The sequence below is a fragment of the Xyrauchen texanus genome, chromosome 10, assembly GCF_025860055.1.
Source record: "Xyrauchen texanus isolate HMW12.3.18 chromosome 10, RBS_HiC_50CHRs, whole genome shotgun sequence".
NCBI lineage: Eukaryota > Metazoa > Chordata > Actinopteri > Cypriniformes > Catostomidae > Xyrauchen > Xyrauchen texanus.
In genome coordinates, this window is record NC_068285.1 from 45,352,255 (window position 1) to 45,364,954 (window position 12,700).

At 43.2% G+C, this 12,700-nt stretch overlaps 1 protein-coding gene across 1 annotated transcript in view; it reads left to right on the forward strand.

Moving 5' to 3' along the window:
- LOC127650048 (deleted in malignant brain tumors 1 protein-like) overlaps positions 1 to 12,700 on the forward strand; it is a 46,161-nt gene that overhangs the window by 18,199 nt on the left and 15,262 nt on the right. The window lies entirely within an intron of this gene.

A 12,700-nucleotide genomic window follows, 5' to 3' on the forward strand; every position in this document is an offset into this window, starting at 1 on the left:
TGTGAACACAGACCTACCGTGATATCTGAGGCTGTTTATTGATGGTATATGCTTCTGTTATATCCATGAGTTCACCTTACTTAAACTTAATTTAAAAAAGTAATGTTTAATTGATGAATTCCTGGTGAAGAACTACACTACCAATGATCCTGAAGAGAGATCCACAATCAGATAATCCCAGCCAACAAAGATGGCTGAAAACGTGTGCAGGCACTGTTGCGCTCTATAATAGCATTTAACGTTAACACTTTACAATGAGGTTTCATTTGTTCCATTAGTTACCAACACTACTGAACATGAACTAACAATGGACAATACTTTTACAGCATTTATTAAAGGAATAGTTCAGCCAAAAATGAAAATGTGCTGATAATTTGATCACCCTCATGCCATCCAAGATGTGTCTGAGTTTCTTTCTTCATTAAAACAGAATTTAATATTTTTAGGATTTCATTTCAGGCCTCCTCCTTTAAACAATGCAAGTGAATGAACTTTTTGATGGCCGTAAGCTCATTGGTAAGGTTGAGGCAGGAATCTTGTCTTTGTTTTCAAGAGGAGCACCACTGTACAAAGGTTGTATTTGTATAAGTTTATTGTTCAAAATGGTTGTTTGGTGAATGTATCCTTGATGCTTCAACCTTAAGAAACGCCAAATAAAATGTACGCCGGTATCATGAGCGATTGAAGCTCTGGATTATCGCGCTGAACCTGGATATCAGTACACCCTTACATTCTCTGAAATATCAGAGGGTGTGCAGTAAACATTTTACCCCTGAGGATTTCAGACCATCGGAAGAATCAAAGGGTGGATATCTGAATTCATCGGCTGTTCCTGTGCTGTTTTTTCCAGTGAACTCAGGTATGTGTGAAAACGTTGTCATTGTCACGCCTCCCTCGGGTTCTGCACCTCATCACCTGATTTCTAATTCACCGCACCTGCACTCAATTCTCTCGCTCGTCACTGCCTGCATAATTAAGTTTGTGAAGCTTCTCTTCTGTGTGATATCACCTGTACTATTGATCTCACTGTGTAAACCCTGTAAATCCTGTGAATCTCAGTAAACGCTCTCACACTTGGTTTCACTAACTGCAACTTGTGTGGCTTGAATTCCTGACAGTCATATAGACTTTATATTTCTGCTAAAGAAAAAGCACAAGTAGATAACACAACGGCATTGCTCTGAAATAAAGGATGGTTATTTACTACAGTAATGTTTTTTTATTATTATTACATGGAAATTATTTTTTATGTTATTTTATTTTGTTTTGAAATAGTTTTGGACTGTTTGTGAGCGGTGCTTGGCCTGTGCAAGTTTCTCTTGTAAACAATGACACACTTCCTGCCTCCTCCTCCACGTGACGCGTGACCTTACCAACGAGCTAACTTATCTACATCTCTTGAGCGTGCGTCACAGAGATGTACGGAACATTTGTAGTTAAAAAGTATATAAGTATTGTCATGTTTCTAAAAATAATCAATCGTGTGGGTTCAGAAGAACTTTATTTATAGACTGGAGTCATGTGGATTATTTTGATGCACACTAAATATTAATTTTGTATTGTTTAAAGGAGGAGGCCTGAAATGAAATCCTAAAAATCTTAAATTCAGTTTTGATGAAGAAAGAAACTCAGACACATCTTGGATGACCTAAGGGAGTAAATTATCAGCAAAGTTTCATTTTTGGGTGAACTATTTCTTTAATCTTAGTTAATGTTAATTAAAAAATTTACTAATACCTTTTTAAAGGCAGAGGCTATTTGATGAAAATAGCAACAAAAAGCATTTTCAATGCACTAATTGCAAATAGCGTTAGATGCATTAGTGGTAGAAACGATTACACCCCGTTTAAATACTAACATACAGTATAGTGGCATCACTGGCAAACCATTTTTACTGCCATTCAGATTGAACTTGTCCTTGTCAGTTTTATCTGTCCGTCCTAACCTATCACAGACTGCACCGTAAGCCCTATTAGTGTCCCATCGGATCATGTGGCATTTAGTTGGGACTAACACTCCCCATCTCATCAAATCCTTATCATTTATTGCTGTTTGATACTCATCAGACCCCGGTTCTTCTCTAATCACAATATTGCTGTATATATAACTTTGGGCTATATCTTTAACGACTTTGTTGTAACCAAGTTCATTCTTAGCTTTGGGAAGATAGTATGACATGATGTGGCGAGGATCAGGAGCACTTGGGTAGAACGGACGTTTCACTGCTTTTCCACCTAGAATCATGTGGGAGTCATTCACATCTGGTACCTGACGCCTCCTTCGTTCTGCTCTACTCTCACCTTTTCTAGATTTTAACAAATATCGATTAACCATATCCATTCGTGTAGAGCATGCACTCATGTTTTCATGAGCTATGTGGTCAGGGATCCAGCTCATTGAACTGAAATCTCCTTCAAACAGGTCAACGCCTCCACTCCTCATCCACCGACCTTTTTGCATAATGAGGGTAGTATCGGGATAATTTGGGGAGTGACCAAGCCAGTAGGTCACTGTCTCATTTCTGTCCAGACGATAACAAGGATCATTTACCTTTTGGTACATAGTCGGAATTAAATTTAGACCCTCAGTTGAATTTAGACATGGGTATTGTACCCATGATGGACGGTTATCGATCTCCTCACAATCCCAATGAGTTGAAAATGCATGGAATCTCCCTGTCCAAATTGAAATTTGAATCCACATAAAAAATTATAAAGCGATCAGAATTAAAAATACCAACGAGAGCGGAAGTGCCAATCGGATGAAAGCTCGTTTCACTTTCAGTTGTCTCTCACTACGCACTTCTTCTTGAAGAATTAGCAGCTTCAGTATGTCGTCAGATTCAGCCATCTGTAATGATAAAACATTGGTTCTAGAATTCTAGATTTTTAACATCCACGACAGACATTTAATGATCCCGAGGTAGTAAGTTGTTACACTTTTCAAGTGGTTTCACCTGTGACCAATGTCTCATACGGTACCCAAAACCCCCCTGTCCAGTAGAACAGAGGTGTTAGTGGTCAATACCACCTGATAAGGCCCATCAAATTTCGGACCTAAGGGGGAAACTATCTCCCGCTGTAACATTACATTGTCACCTATTTCAGGCAAAGCAGGCATGTCTTTTTGCTCAACATTATCTCGATCTGCTTGTCGTGGTGCTAACACTAACCCGTGTGTCTCGCAGACTGTCATCCAAAGCTTTCAGATCATTTTGTAAAGCGTCTTTCAAAGGCCCGGATGGTCCCTCATGTTGCAAGGGGCATCCCAGGGCAGCCGCATGTAGCGACCTGTCATTACCTCAAAAGGGCTGAGCTGTGTAGTCTTGTTAGGGCTGGCTCTCATGCTTAACAAAATCGCTGGGACAGCCGCATGCCACCCTTTCCCCCACTCCAACAATCTCTTTCTAAATGAAGTTTTAAGCGTACGATTAGTGCGTTCAATAGATCCGCTGGATTGGGGCCTAAATGGAATGTGAAAGTGTTGCCTCACCCCCATCAACTTCATGACATTTTTCATCACCTTCCCAGTAAAATGTGTACCCTGATCTGAATCAATTTGTAAGGGCAAACCCCATCTTGGGAAAACGTCATTCAACCTAATCTTGGTGGTTGCATCTGCGGTGCAGTTTCTCAGTGGAAATGCCTCAACCCATCTGGAAAACAGATCAACAATCATTAGAATGTATGTAAAACCTCCACTAGGGGGCAGTGGACCTATGAAATCAATTTGGAGGTGTGTCCATGGCCCTTGAGGTCGAGGGGCATGTCCTAAGGGAATTTTCAGCTTAGAAGAATTAACCTTAAGGCATACTAGACATCTCTTACAAAAATCATTGCAAGAAGCCCTCAGTCGTGGCCACCACCAGGTTTTGGAAATCATTGCATGTAGTTTTTCAGGACCTGCATGTGCCAAACCAGGATACAAAGACATTAGTTCAGTTCTAGCAGAAACAGGACAAACAAAACGCTCATTAAATTTCCACAGTCCTTCTGCATTTTTCTGAGCTCCTAATTTTGTCCATTGTTCTATCTCTTCAGGGTCATCCTCATCATAGAGTTTAAAAATGTCTCTGGGGGTCTCACTCTCCTGAGGAGCAAGAGCCATAACGCTCACGCAAGTCTCAGTCCGTGTTGCAGCCCTCTGGCAGTTGTGTCAGCAGCTTGGTTTCCTGTGGCCTCAGGAGAATTGTCCGTTGCATGTCCAGTGACTTTGATAACTGCTCCTGTTGCAGGAAGATCACAGGCATTCATAAGTTCTTTTACCTGCTGTTGATGAGAGATCGGCAGACCGGCAGTGGTTAGAAATCCTCTGCGTCTCCACACAGGGCCGAAGTCATGAACAGCACCATATGCATAACGGCTGTCAGTGTAAACATTGACTCGTTTCCCTGGCCATACTGCAATGCTCGTGTCAATGCGACCAGCTCGGCCACTTGAGCCCCTCCTCCTGAAAGAGAACCACAGTCAACAGTTTCACCATGTTCATTTACAACAGCCCAGCCAGTGAAGCGTTTTCCCTGTTCATGAAAGCTGGAACCATCCACGTAACAACTTCATGGCATCAGAAAGTGGTTCAGATTGAAGAGGGCTCTGGCTGTCCGTCTCGATCAGTCGGGCACAGTTGTGTGCAGTTCCTTCTTCTGGAAGCAAGGAGGCAGGGTTGATAGCAGTTTCAATGTCAATATTTATATCCACATTTTTACTCAAGACAGTGGCCTCCCATTTAGCTCGTCTTTGATTAGAGATAGAGCCTAAACGAGTGTTTGTTAACAGTTTCAGAATCTGGTGTCTAGTGTGCAGTATCACCTTCTGATGAGTCACAATGTCCTCTGTAACCTTTACAGCCCACTCTGCACAGTCGCATATCAACAGGCACGGATGTTGTCCTGCCATTGAAACAGGAATAGGGGCAGAATAATATCCTACCATCCCATAGGAGTTTCTTCCTGGAACCCTTTGACCCAGGGCCGCTGAATAGGATCGACTTCCCACCCATGTCCATAGATGGAATGGCCTGCTGGCATCGGCATGACGTAATGCTGGGGAGAAAGCAAGAGTTTCTTTGATACTCACAAACGCCTCCTCCATCTCCTCAGTCCAGTCGATCAGCTCCGATCCAGGTTTTCCTCCTTTCAGCACCTCTGTGAGTGGTTTAGAAAGTTCAGTGTATTCAGAAACATACTGGCGACAATAATTCAAAAGACCCATTACTTGCCTTAGACCAGTAACCGTGTTTGGTTTTGGAAGTTCAATGATAGCTTTAACTCGTTCAGGAGTGATGCGTCTGCCGTGCACACCCACAATTTGCCCCAAATAAGTCACTTCAGGCAGTGCTAGCTGTGCTTTCTTCAAGTTCACTTTGAATCCCCCGTTTTGGAGGGCATTCAAAACAGTCTGTACAGCAGTCAAATGTTTGAACTTGGTTGGACTAGCAATTAAAATGTCATCCACATATTGTAGGACAACAGATCCGTCATATTCAAGTTGTTTTCTTACCGGATCGATGAAGGATGCTAGTACCTGATGAAACAGTGTGGGTGAGTTGCAGTAACCTTGTGGCAAACGACTCCATGTCCATTGGCGACCCCTGCTGGTGAAAGCAAATCTGCCTTGGTCCTCCTTGGCTAGGGGACAAGTCCAAAAACCATTAGAAATGTCTAAAGCAGTAAAAAGACAATGTTCAGATCCTATCTCGTGTAGGATAGTTGCGGGGTTGGCCACCAGAGGGTGCACTTTTTCAGATACTGCATTCAGAGAAGTGTAATCAATAGTCAAACGCCAGCTCCCTCATTTTTCAAAGGATATTGTCTTCTGGCTTCATGCAAAGGACCTGGGATGCTCAGTGGCTGAATCTGTGCTAAACCACAATCATATTTATCTTTTGCCCATACATCCAGAAATTTGGAAATGATAAACTTCCACTCAGAGCGAGTCTCAGCTAGAATAGCAGGTTCAGCCACTGCACATCTCTGCTCATGGTGGGGGCCACACTGAGATAAGCGAATTGTTTCATTGCAGCCAAGCACTAGCTTATCTTGAGAAAGCAAAACATCAGCTTCGAGTTCTTTCAGAATGTCAACACCGATTAGAGTCCCTGCAGTATTTTCCCCTACCCAAAATTCAGTCCAATAGACTTTTTCAGAGTTAGAAATGGTTAGAGGGACAGGAACAGATTTATGATATACATTTGTGCCATTTAGACCTTCTATGTACAAAGTTTCAGAAGTGATCTCAAAATCGAGATCTGTAATTGATACAGTCGCGCCCGTGTCAGTCAAAATAAGGCATCCTTCACACTCATCATCGGCTAGCTGGAATACAAAATGAAATGTTAAGAAGATTGCTAGAGACTGATCACCTCAGACCACATTTTGACATAAATGCTCCTATACTTTTGCTGTGTTTCACGCCTGCACTTATTTAGCCCAATCTGTTGCTTTAATGCATTCTCTCACAAAGGGGCCCAAATCTGCTCACAGCAGACCACATTCATTTTCATTGTGTTTTTATTTTTTTTTTCAATGAAAGTGAATGGTGACTGAGACTGAACGCTATTTGGCCTTGATCACTGATAAAGTGTCTCAGTGTTCCCTGCTATCAAAATAGAACTGCATTTGTTTTTCTGTCAGGCAAGCTGAGAGCACACACACACACACTTTTTCCCAGAAAATCTTCTAAAATTTCACATCTCATTTTCTGCAGCATTTTCTGCTTTTTCACAAACAGCCTCGAAACCCTTACTCAAACTACACAGATCACAGCCGACTTCCTGCCCAATAATTTTTGCCACTCTATCACGCTGGGCAATCAAACTAGACCATCCGTCCATCATATTTGGAATTGCCTTTTCATGGTTTAACGGTATACCACCCAGTTTACAAATCCATGAATAGGCAAACACAGATAAATATTTGGCCCTATCAGCGTCTTTTTTGTTCTGCAGCCAGTCAATCTGCTGCATGACTTTCCAATCAGAATCAAACCCCTGACTGACCATTTTCTTAATGAGCTGTGCACATTTCTTTGATGTGAGCTCGTCAGAGCAGAGCTGTTTACAGCGTGTGCCCTCCTCATTTTGGTCAGAACTACTCAGAAAATTCCCTCTATCAGTCTTTTTTTTTTTTTTGGTCACAGTTGAAAATCACTACCGAAAAGATTTTAGCAGCAAATATTTTACGCGGATAAATTAACTATAGCAGCAACAATACTGGATTTCTACCAATTTCACCACAAAGTATTCTTCACAAACATCCTGGTCACATATACTGATCCATACCAATTCGGGTCACAATTTATTTATTTACTTGGGACCGCTCCTGATGCATCCCTGGCAAAACAATCCCTATTGTATTTTATTTTATTTTATTTTATACCTAATATCTGAATCCCTAACTGCCTGATTCACTAAGCTCGGGGTACCCCTATCTGAGGTGGAAGAGATTGAGCAGGTTTACGGTGCCACTGGACCTCCCGTCCAGGGACGCACTCTGCCGGGGTGGTGCTACACCCATGCCCACCTGGGCCCCCTCACAGAGCACGTTTCCCTTGCGCTGTTTGCTGTTTTAACCCGCACTCTGCCGGGGTGGTGCTACACCCATGCCCACCTGGGCCCCCTCACAGAGCACTAACAGCTCTCTCAGCGACTTCTTATACTCTCCATAGTATAATTAAATTACTCTTCATTCGCCTCGTCGGAGTGAAGCTCTCCCGTTCCCCTTCAAAATCTCTTCCAGTCAGACAGCCCTAACAATTAATAAAAGCTTCCTACCTTGTTTGCTGATTTGCCAGAAATGTCACCACGGAGTGATTGCCCGCCGAATCCTCCACCAAACTGTTAGGGGTTAACAGTTATGACCCGGACCAGATATGGAGAAAGAAAACCAGGAGTCGAGAAGTTTAATTAAAGAATCCAAAATTTACTGAAGTATAGTTTGCAGTGAAATTGGTAGAGCCAGCGGCAAAACCTCACGAGGAGATCAATTATACCATTTGCAAGGACGTACATTCCATTATTTTACTCCTGATTGGCTAAAAGAACATAAAGTCACAACATATAGATAGTTAAATGGCCTATCAACATTAATCAGCGCACTTGTCGTCCGCGCCCGAGATTTACGTCTGAAGTGACCTCGCAGATGGTCGCGGGGCGTCTTCGAGTCGGCCTGGCGTGCATCCCTGGGTGCAAAACCTAGGTAGAAGGTCAAACGCACACACAAAACACTTGACAAACGACAGTCCTTCTCTGGGCACAAGTCAGCCAGAGCACACATTATCAGGCCATTTGAACCAAAACAGAGAGATAAAATATTCACTCCTCGGGCAGAGGAGAGGGGTAGAAATAACATACCTTTCTTCCCTAAAGAAATAATAAGAGAAAATCACACTTCTACTATTCAGGTAGTGTTGCATAGGACTTTAAACCATATACTTAATCATAGAAAAGTAACGATCAAACACAGAACATATGTTTAACATTCTCCCTGCCCCCTCTCATCACAGCTAAGCTTATCCCCAAAGGACCTTCAGACTATGGGCAGGACAGTGAGAGAGACTCTGGAATGTTCCTTAAAAGACACTAGTTAACATTCCAACACACATATGATTCAAAGTATATTTCAGTTATGCATAAGAAAATAGAACTGATTATGTGATCATGCATATAGTTAATTCATCATTTTATTAAAGAAGTTAAGCAACAGAATATAGATAGATATTGATATAAAAGGATATATATATATATATATATATATATATATATATATATATATATATATATATATATATATATATATATATATATATATATATGCATTGATATATCTGAAGAGACAAGGGATTTCGACCCTCACCCTTCACTGTCATTTTGGTCTAGTTTTATTAATTATCTGTCAGGATTGTGACAGTTTCCTCCCTCTCTCTCAGATTGTCCATGAGCCTTTGTTTTCCTCCTTCCCTCATGTTTCCACAATCAGTGTTGTCATAGCAGCGCTTATTTGCACTGCTTGGGGGGACACCTGAGGAAATAATCAAAGGTATCATAAATCATAAAATTAAACTACAAAAGACTACAAAACTAACAGGAAACAGGAACTAAACAATAATTACAAAATAAAAGTCAAGACAAAACAACAGGGAATATGACAATATGAGCCCCCCCTTTAAGGAGCGGATTCCAGATGCTCCACAAAAAGAAAAAAAAATTAAAGAAAATTGTCCATGGAGTGTAGGGGAAAACGGGTGGTTCAGGAGGGCACAAGGGCCAAGGAGAGCAGAGGAACATAGCAAAACAGGGAGGTTTCAGACTGAGGTGAAGGCGAAGGGAGTGGGACCAAGGAGACCAGAGCAGATCCAGCGGAGGGCCAGGAGACCAAGAGGACCAGAGCAGATCCAGCAGACGGCCAGGAGACCAAGGGGACTCGAGCAGACCAGGTGGATGGCCAGGAGACCAAGGGCACCAGAGCAGATCAGGAGACCAAGGGGACCAGAGCAGAGCAGGCGGATGGCCAAGATTCCAAGGGGACCAGAGCAGATAGGTGGACGACCAGGAGACCAAGGATGGCAGAGCAGATACAGGGGATGGCTAGGAGACCAAGGGGACCAGAGCAGATCAGGCGGATGGCCAGGAGACCAAGGGAAACAAGGCAGATCAGGCGGATGGCCAGGAGACCAAGGGGACCAGAGCAGATCAGGTGGACAACCAGGAGTCCAAGGAGACCAGAGCAGATCCAGGGGATGGCCAGGAGACCAAGGGGACGGCCAGGAGACCACCTCAAGGTGGGGACCGGGTCAGGAGGTCTGGGAGGCAGCCGCATGGCCGAGACAGGGCCAGGAGGCCTGGAGGACGGCCATAGGAGAAGGAATGGGTCAGACGGCCTAGGAGGCCTGGAGGTCTGGGAGGCCGCCGTAGGGCCGAGGCAGGGTCAGGAGGCCTGTGAGGTGGCTGCTGGGCTGAGACAGGGGCAGGGGGTCTAGGAGGCATCCACAGGGCCGAGACAGTGTCAGGAGGCACTGGTAAGATGGACGGAACCGCAGAAGGAGTAGTCTATGGGAAAGCGGGCAGAGCCACTGGCGTAACAGTCTCTGGGGGAGTGGGCGGAGCTGCGGGAGGAATAGTATCTGGGGGAGCGGGCGGAGCTGCTGGCGGAATAGTCTCTGGGTGAGTGGGTGGAGCCACGGGAGGAATTGTCTCTAGGGGAGCAGGTGGAGCCATGGAAGTAGCAGTCTCTGGGGGAGCGGGTGGATCCATGGAAGGAACAGTCTCTGAGGGAGCGGGTGGAGCCGTGGAAGGCACTGGGGCTGGAGACATGGAAGGCTCTGGGGGTGGAGCCGTGGAAGGCGGAGCTGTGGAAGGCTCTGGGGGCGGGGCCGTAGGAGGGAGTACAGGCAGAAACTGGGGAACAGAAGCCCTTCTTTTCCTCCTCCTCCTCCGGATGTCCGAAGTTGGCAACGCTGGCTCTAGGATGGATGAGGCTGGCAATGCGGTATATTGGACAGACGAGGCTGGCAGCAGTGGCTCTGGGATGGACGAGGCTGGCAACGCTGGCTCTGGGACGGACAAGGCTTCCAGCTCGTTGGCCATGGCAGATGTGGGCATTGGCTCATTGGCCGTGGCAGGTGTGGGCGTTGGCTCGTTGGCCATGGCAGGCGTGGGCGTTGGCTTGTTGGCCGTGGGAGGCATGGGTGTTGGCTTATTGGCCGTGGCAGGCGTGGGCGCTGACTCTTTATGAGGATTCTCAGAAGCGAACATCTCTAAAATTAAATCCACGTATTCTTCCCACGTGTAGTCACTCTCTGGCAATTCCTTCTACTCGTGAGCAAGGAGGCCGATCTGGTAGAGGGAGTTTAAGTGGGCATCAGCAAATCCTGTACATCTCGCAATGGTGCTGAACAGACGAGAGTATGCGATAATAGGTAGGTTCGCTCGGCTCAACCGGATGAAGATCGCTGCTTGATCCATTTCGGGGGTCAGTCTTTCAGTGATGAGGCAGAAGAGGAGCAGGATCTAAATGCAGCTTTATTTAACAGCAAAATAAACAAGCTAACTCAGAATAAAAAGCAAAAGCAAAACACAGGGAACCAAGCACATAGCATAAACAATATATGCAAAGACTGACAAAGAAAACAGGGAAACCAAGGCTTAAATACACAAGGGCAAACAAGGGAACAAGGGACACCTGAGGAAATAATCAAAGGGAAAACCAATCATAAAATGAAACAACTAAAGACTACAAAACTAACAGGAAACAGGAACTAAACAAGAATTTCAACATAAAAGTCAAGACAAAACAACAGAGAATATGACAAAAGTAAGAAAGTATCCAATTAAAAGAGTACTCAAGTAGTGAGTAACTTGTTACTTTCACAAATGACATAATGGACATTAACTCCCCTATATTCCATTACATAATACACATTTAACATGTATTACAGAATTATTATTATTAATGGAAATTCTGTCATCATTGACCGTCATGTTGTTCCAAACCTGTATGACATTCTTTCTTCTATGCAAAACAATAAGGAGCTTTTAAATAGAATGTTTGCCTGAGTCACTATTTAAGTTCAGTGAATGTGTTTTTTTCTCCATATTTTGAAAGTAAACGGTGACCGAGACTGTCAGTCTCTAACATTCTGTATAACATATTTTTTGTTTCACAGAATACAGAAGGTCATACTGATAAATGATGACAGAATATTAAATTATGGCTGAGCTATCACTTTAAAGGGACAGTTCACCCAAAAATGAAAATGCTCTCATCATTTACCCTTATGCCATCCCAGATATGTACTTCATTTCTTCTGCAGAACACAAATTATGATTTTTAGAAGAATATTTCAGCTTTGTATGTCAGTACAGTGCAAGTGAATGAGTGCCAACATTTTTATGCTACAAAAAGCAGATAAAGCAGCATAAAAGTAATCCATACGACTCCAGTAGTTTAATCCAAATCTTCAGAAGAGATATGTTAGGTGTGGGTGAGAAACAGATCAATATTTATGTCATTTTGCTATAAATTCTTATCCCTGCCCAGTATGGGCGATAAGCAGAGAAGAATGTGAATCTCCAAAAACTCAAGAAGATGAATGTGTAAGTGATCTGTTTCTCATTGACACCTATCACATCACTGAAGATATGGATTTAACCACTGGAGTCTAATGAATTACTATTATGCTGACTTATGTGATTTTTTCCCATTCAGTTGCTTTGTATAGACCAAAAGAGCTGAGAAATACTTCTAAAAAAAATGTATTTGTGTTCAGCAGATGAAAGAAAGTCATATACATCTGTGATGGCATGAGTGTGTGTACACGATCAGAGAATTACCATTTTTGGGTGAACTATCCCTTTAAGAGCTCTTGTCAGATCTGGGTGAATTTATTAATAAGAAAAGAGGTTTGAAAACCTCTCTAGTAATTATTACGATGAAAACATGAACAATGTCCCACAGGGACATTATATATAGTGCTGAAATATAAACCAAAGCAAAATCATGCTTTATTAATGCCTACTGTTGCTATTTCAGAGCTTTTAAAGTCCTGCAATTCTTCGTTCAGTGTAGTTACAGTTCTCTTACGAGAGGTTCTCTCGTATTGCGTAAGCTAGCTTACGCTACGGGAAAGATTAATCTTTTCTGAGATATTGAAGCCAAAAAATTATCCTTAATTTTTGTATCCATTGTCAACGCAGTGCGGCAGCT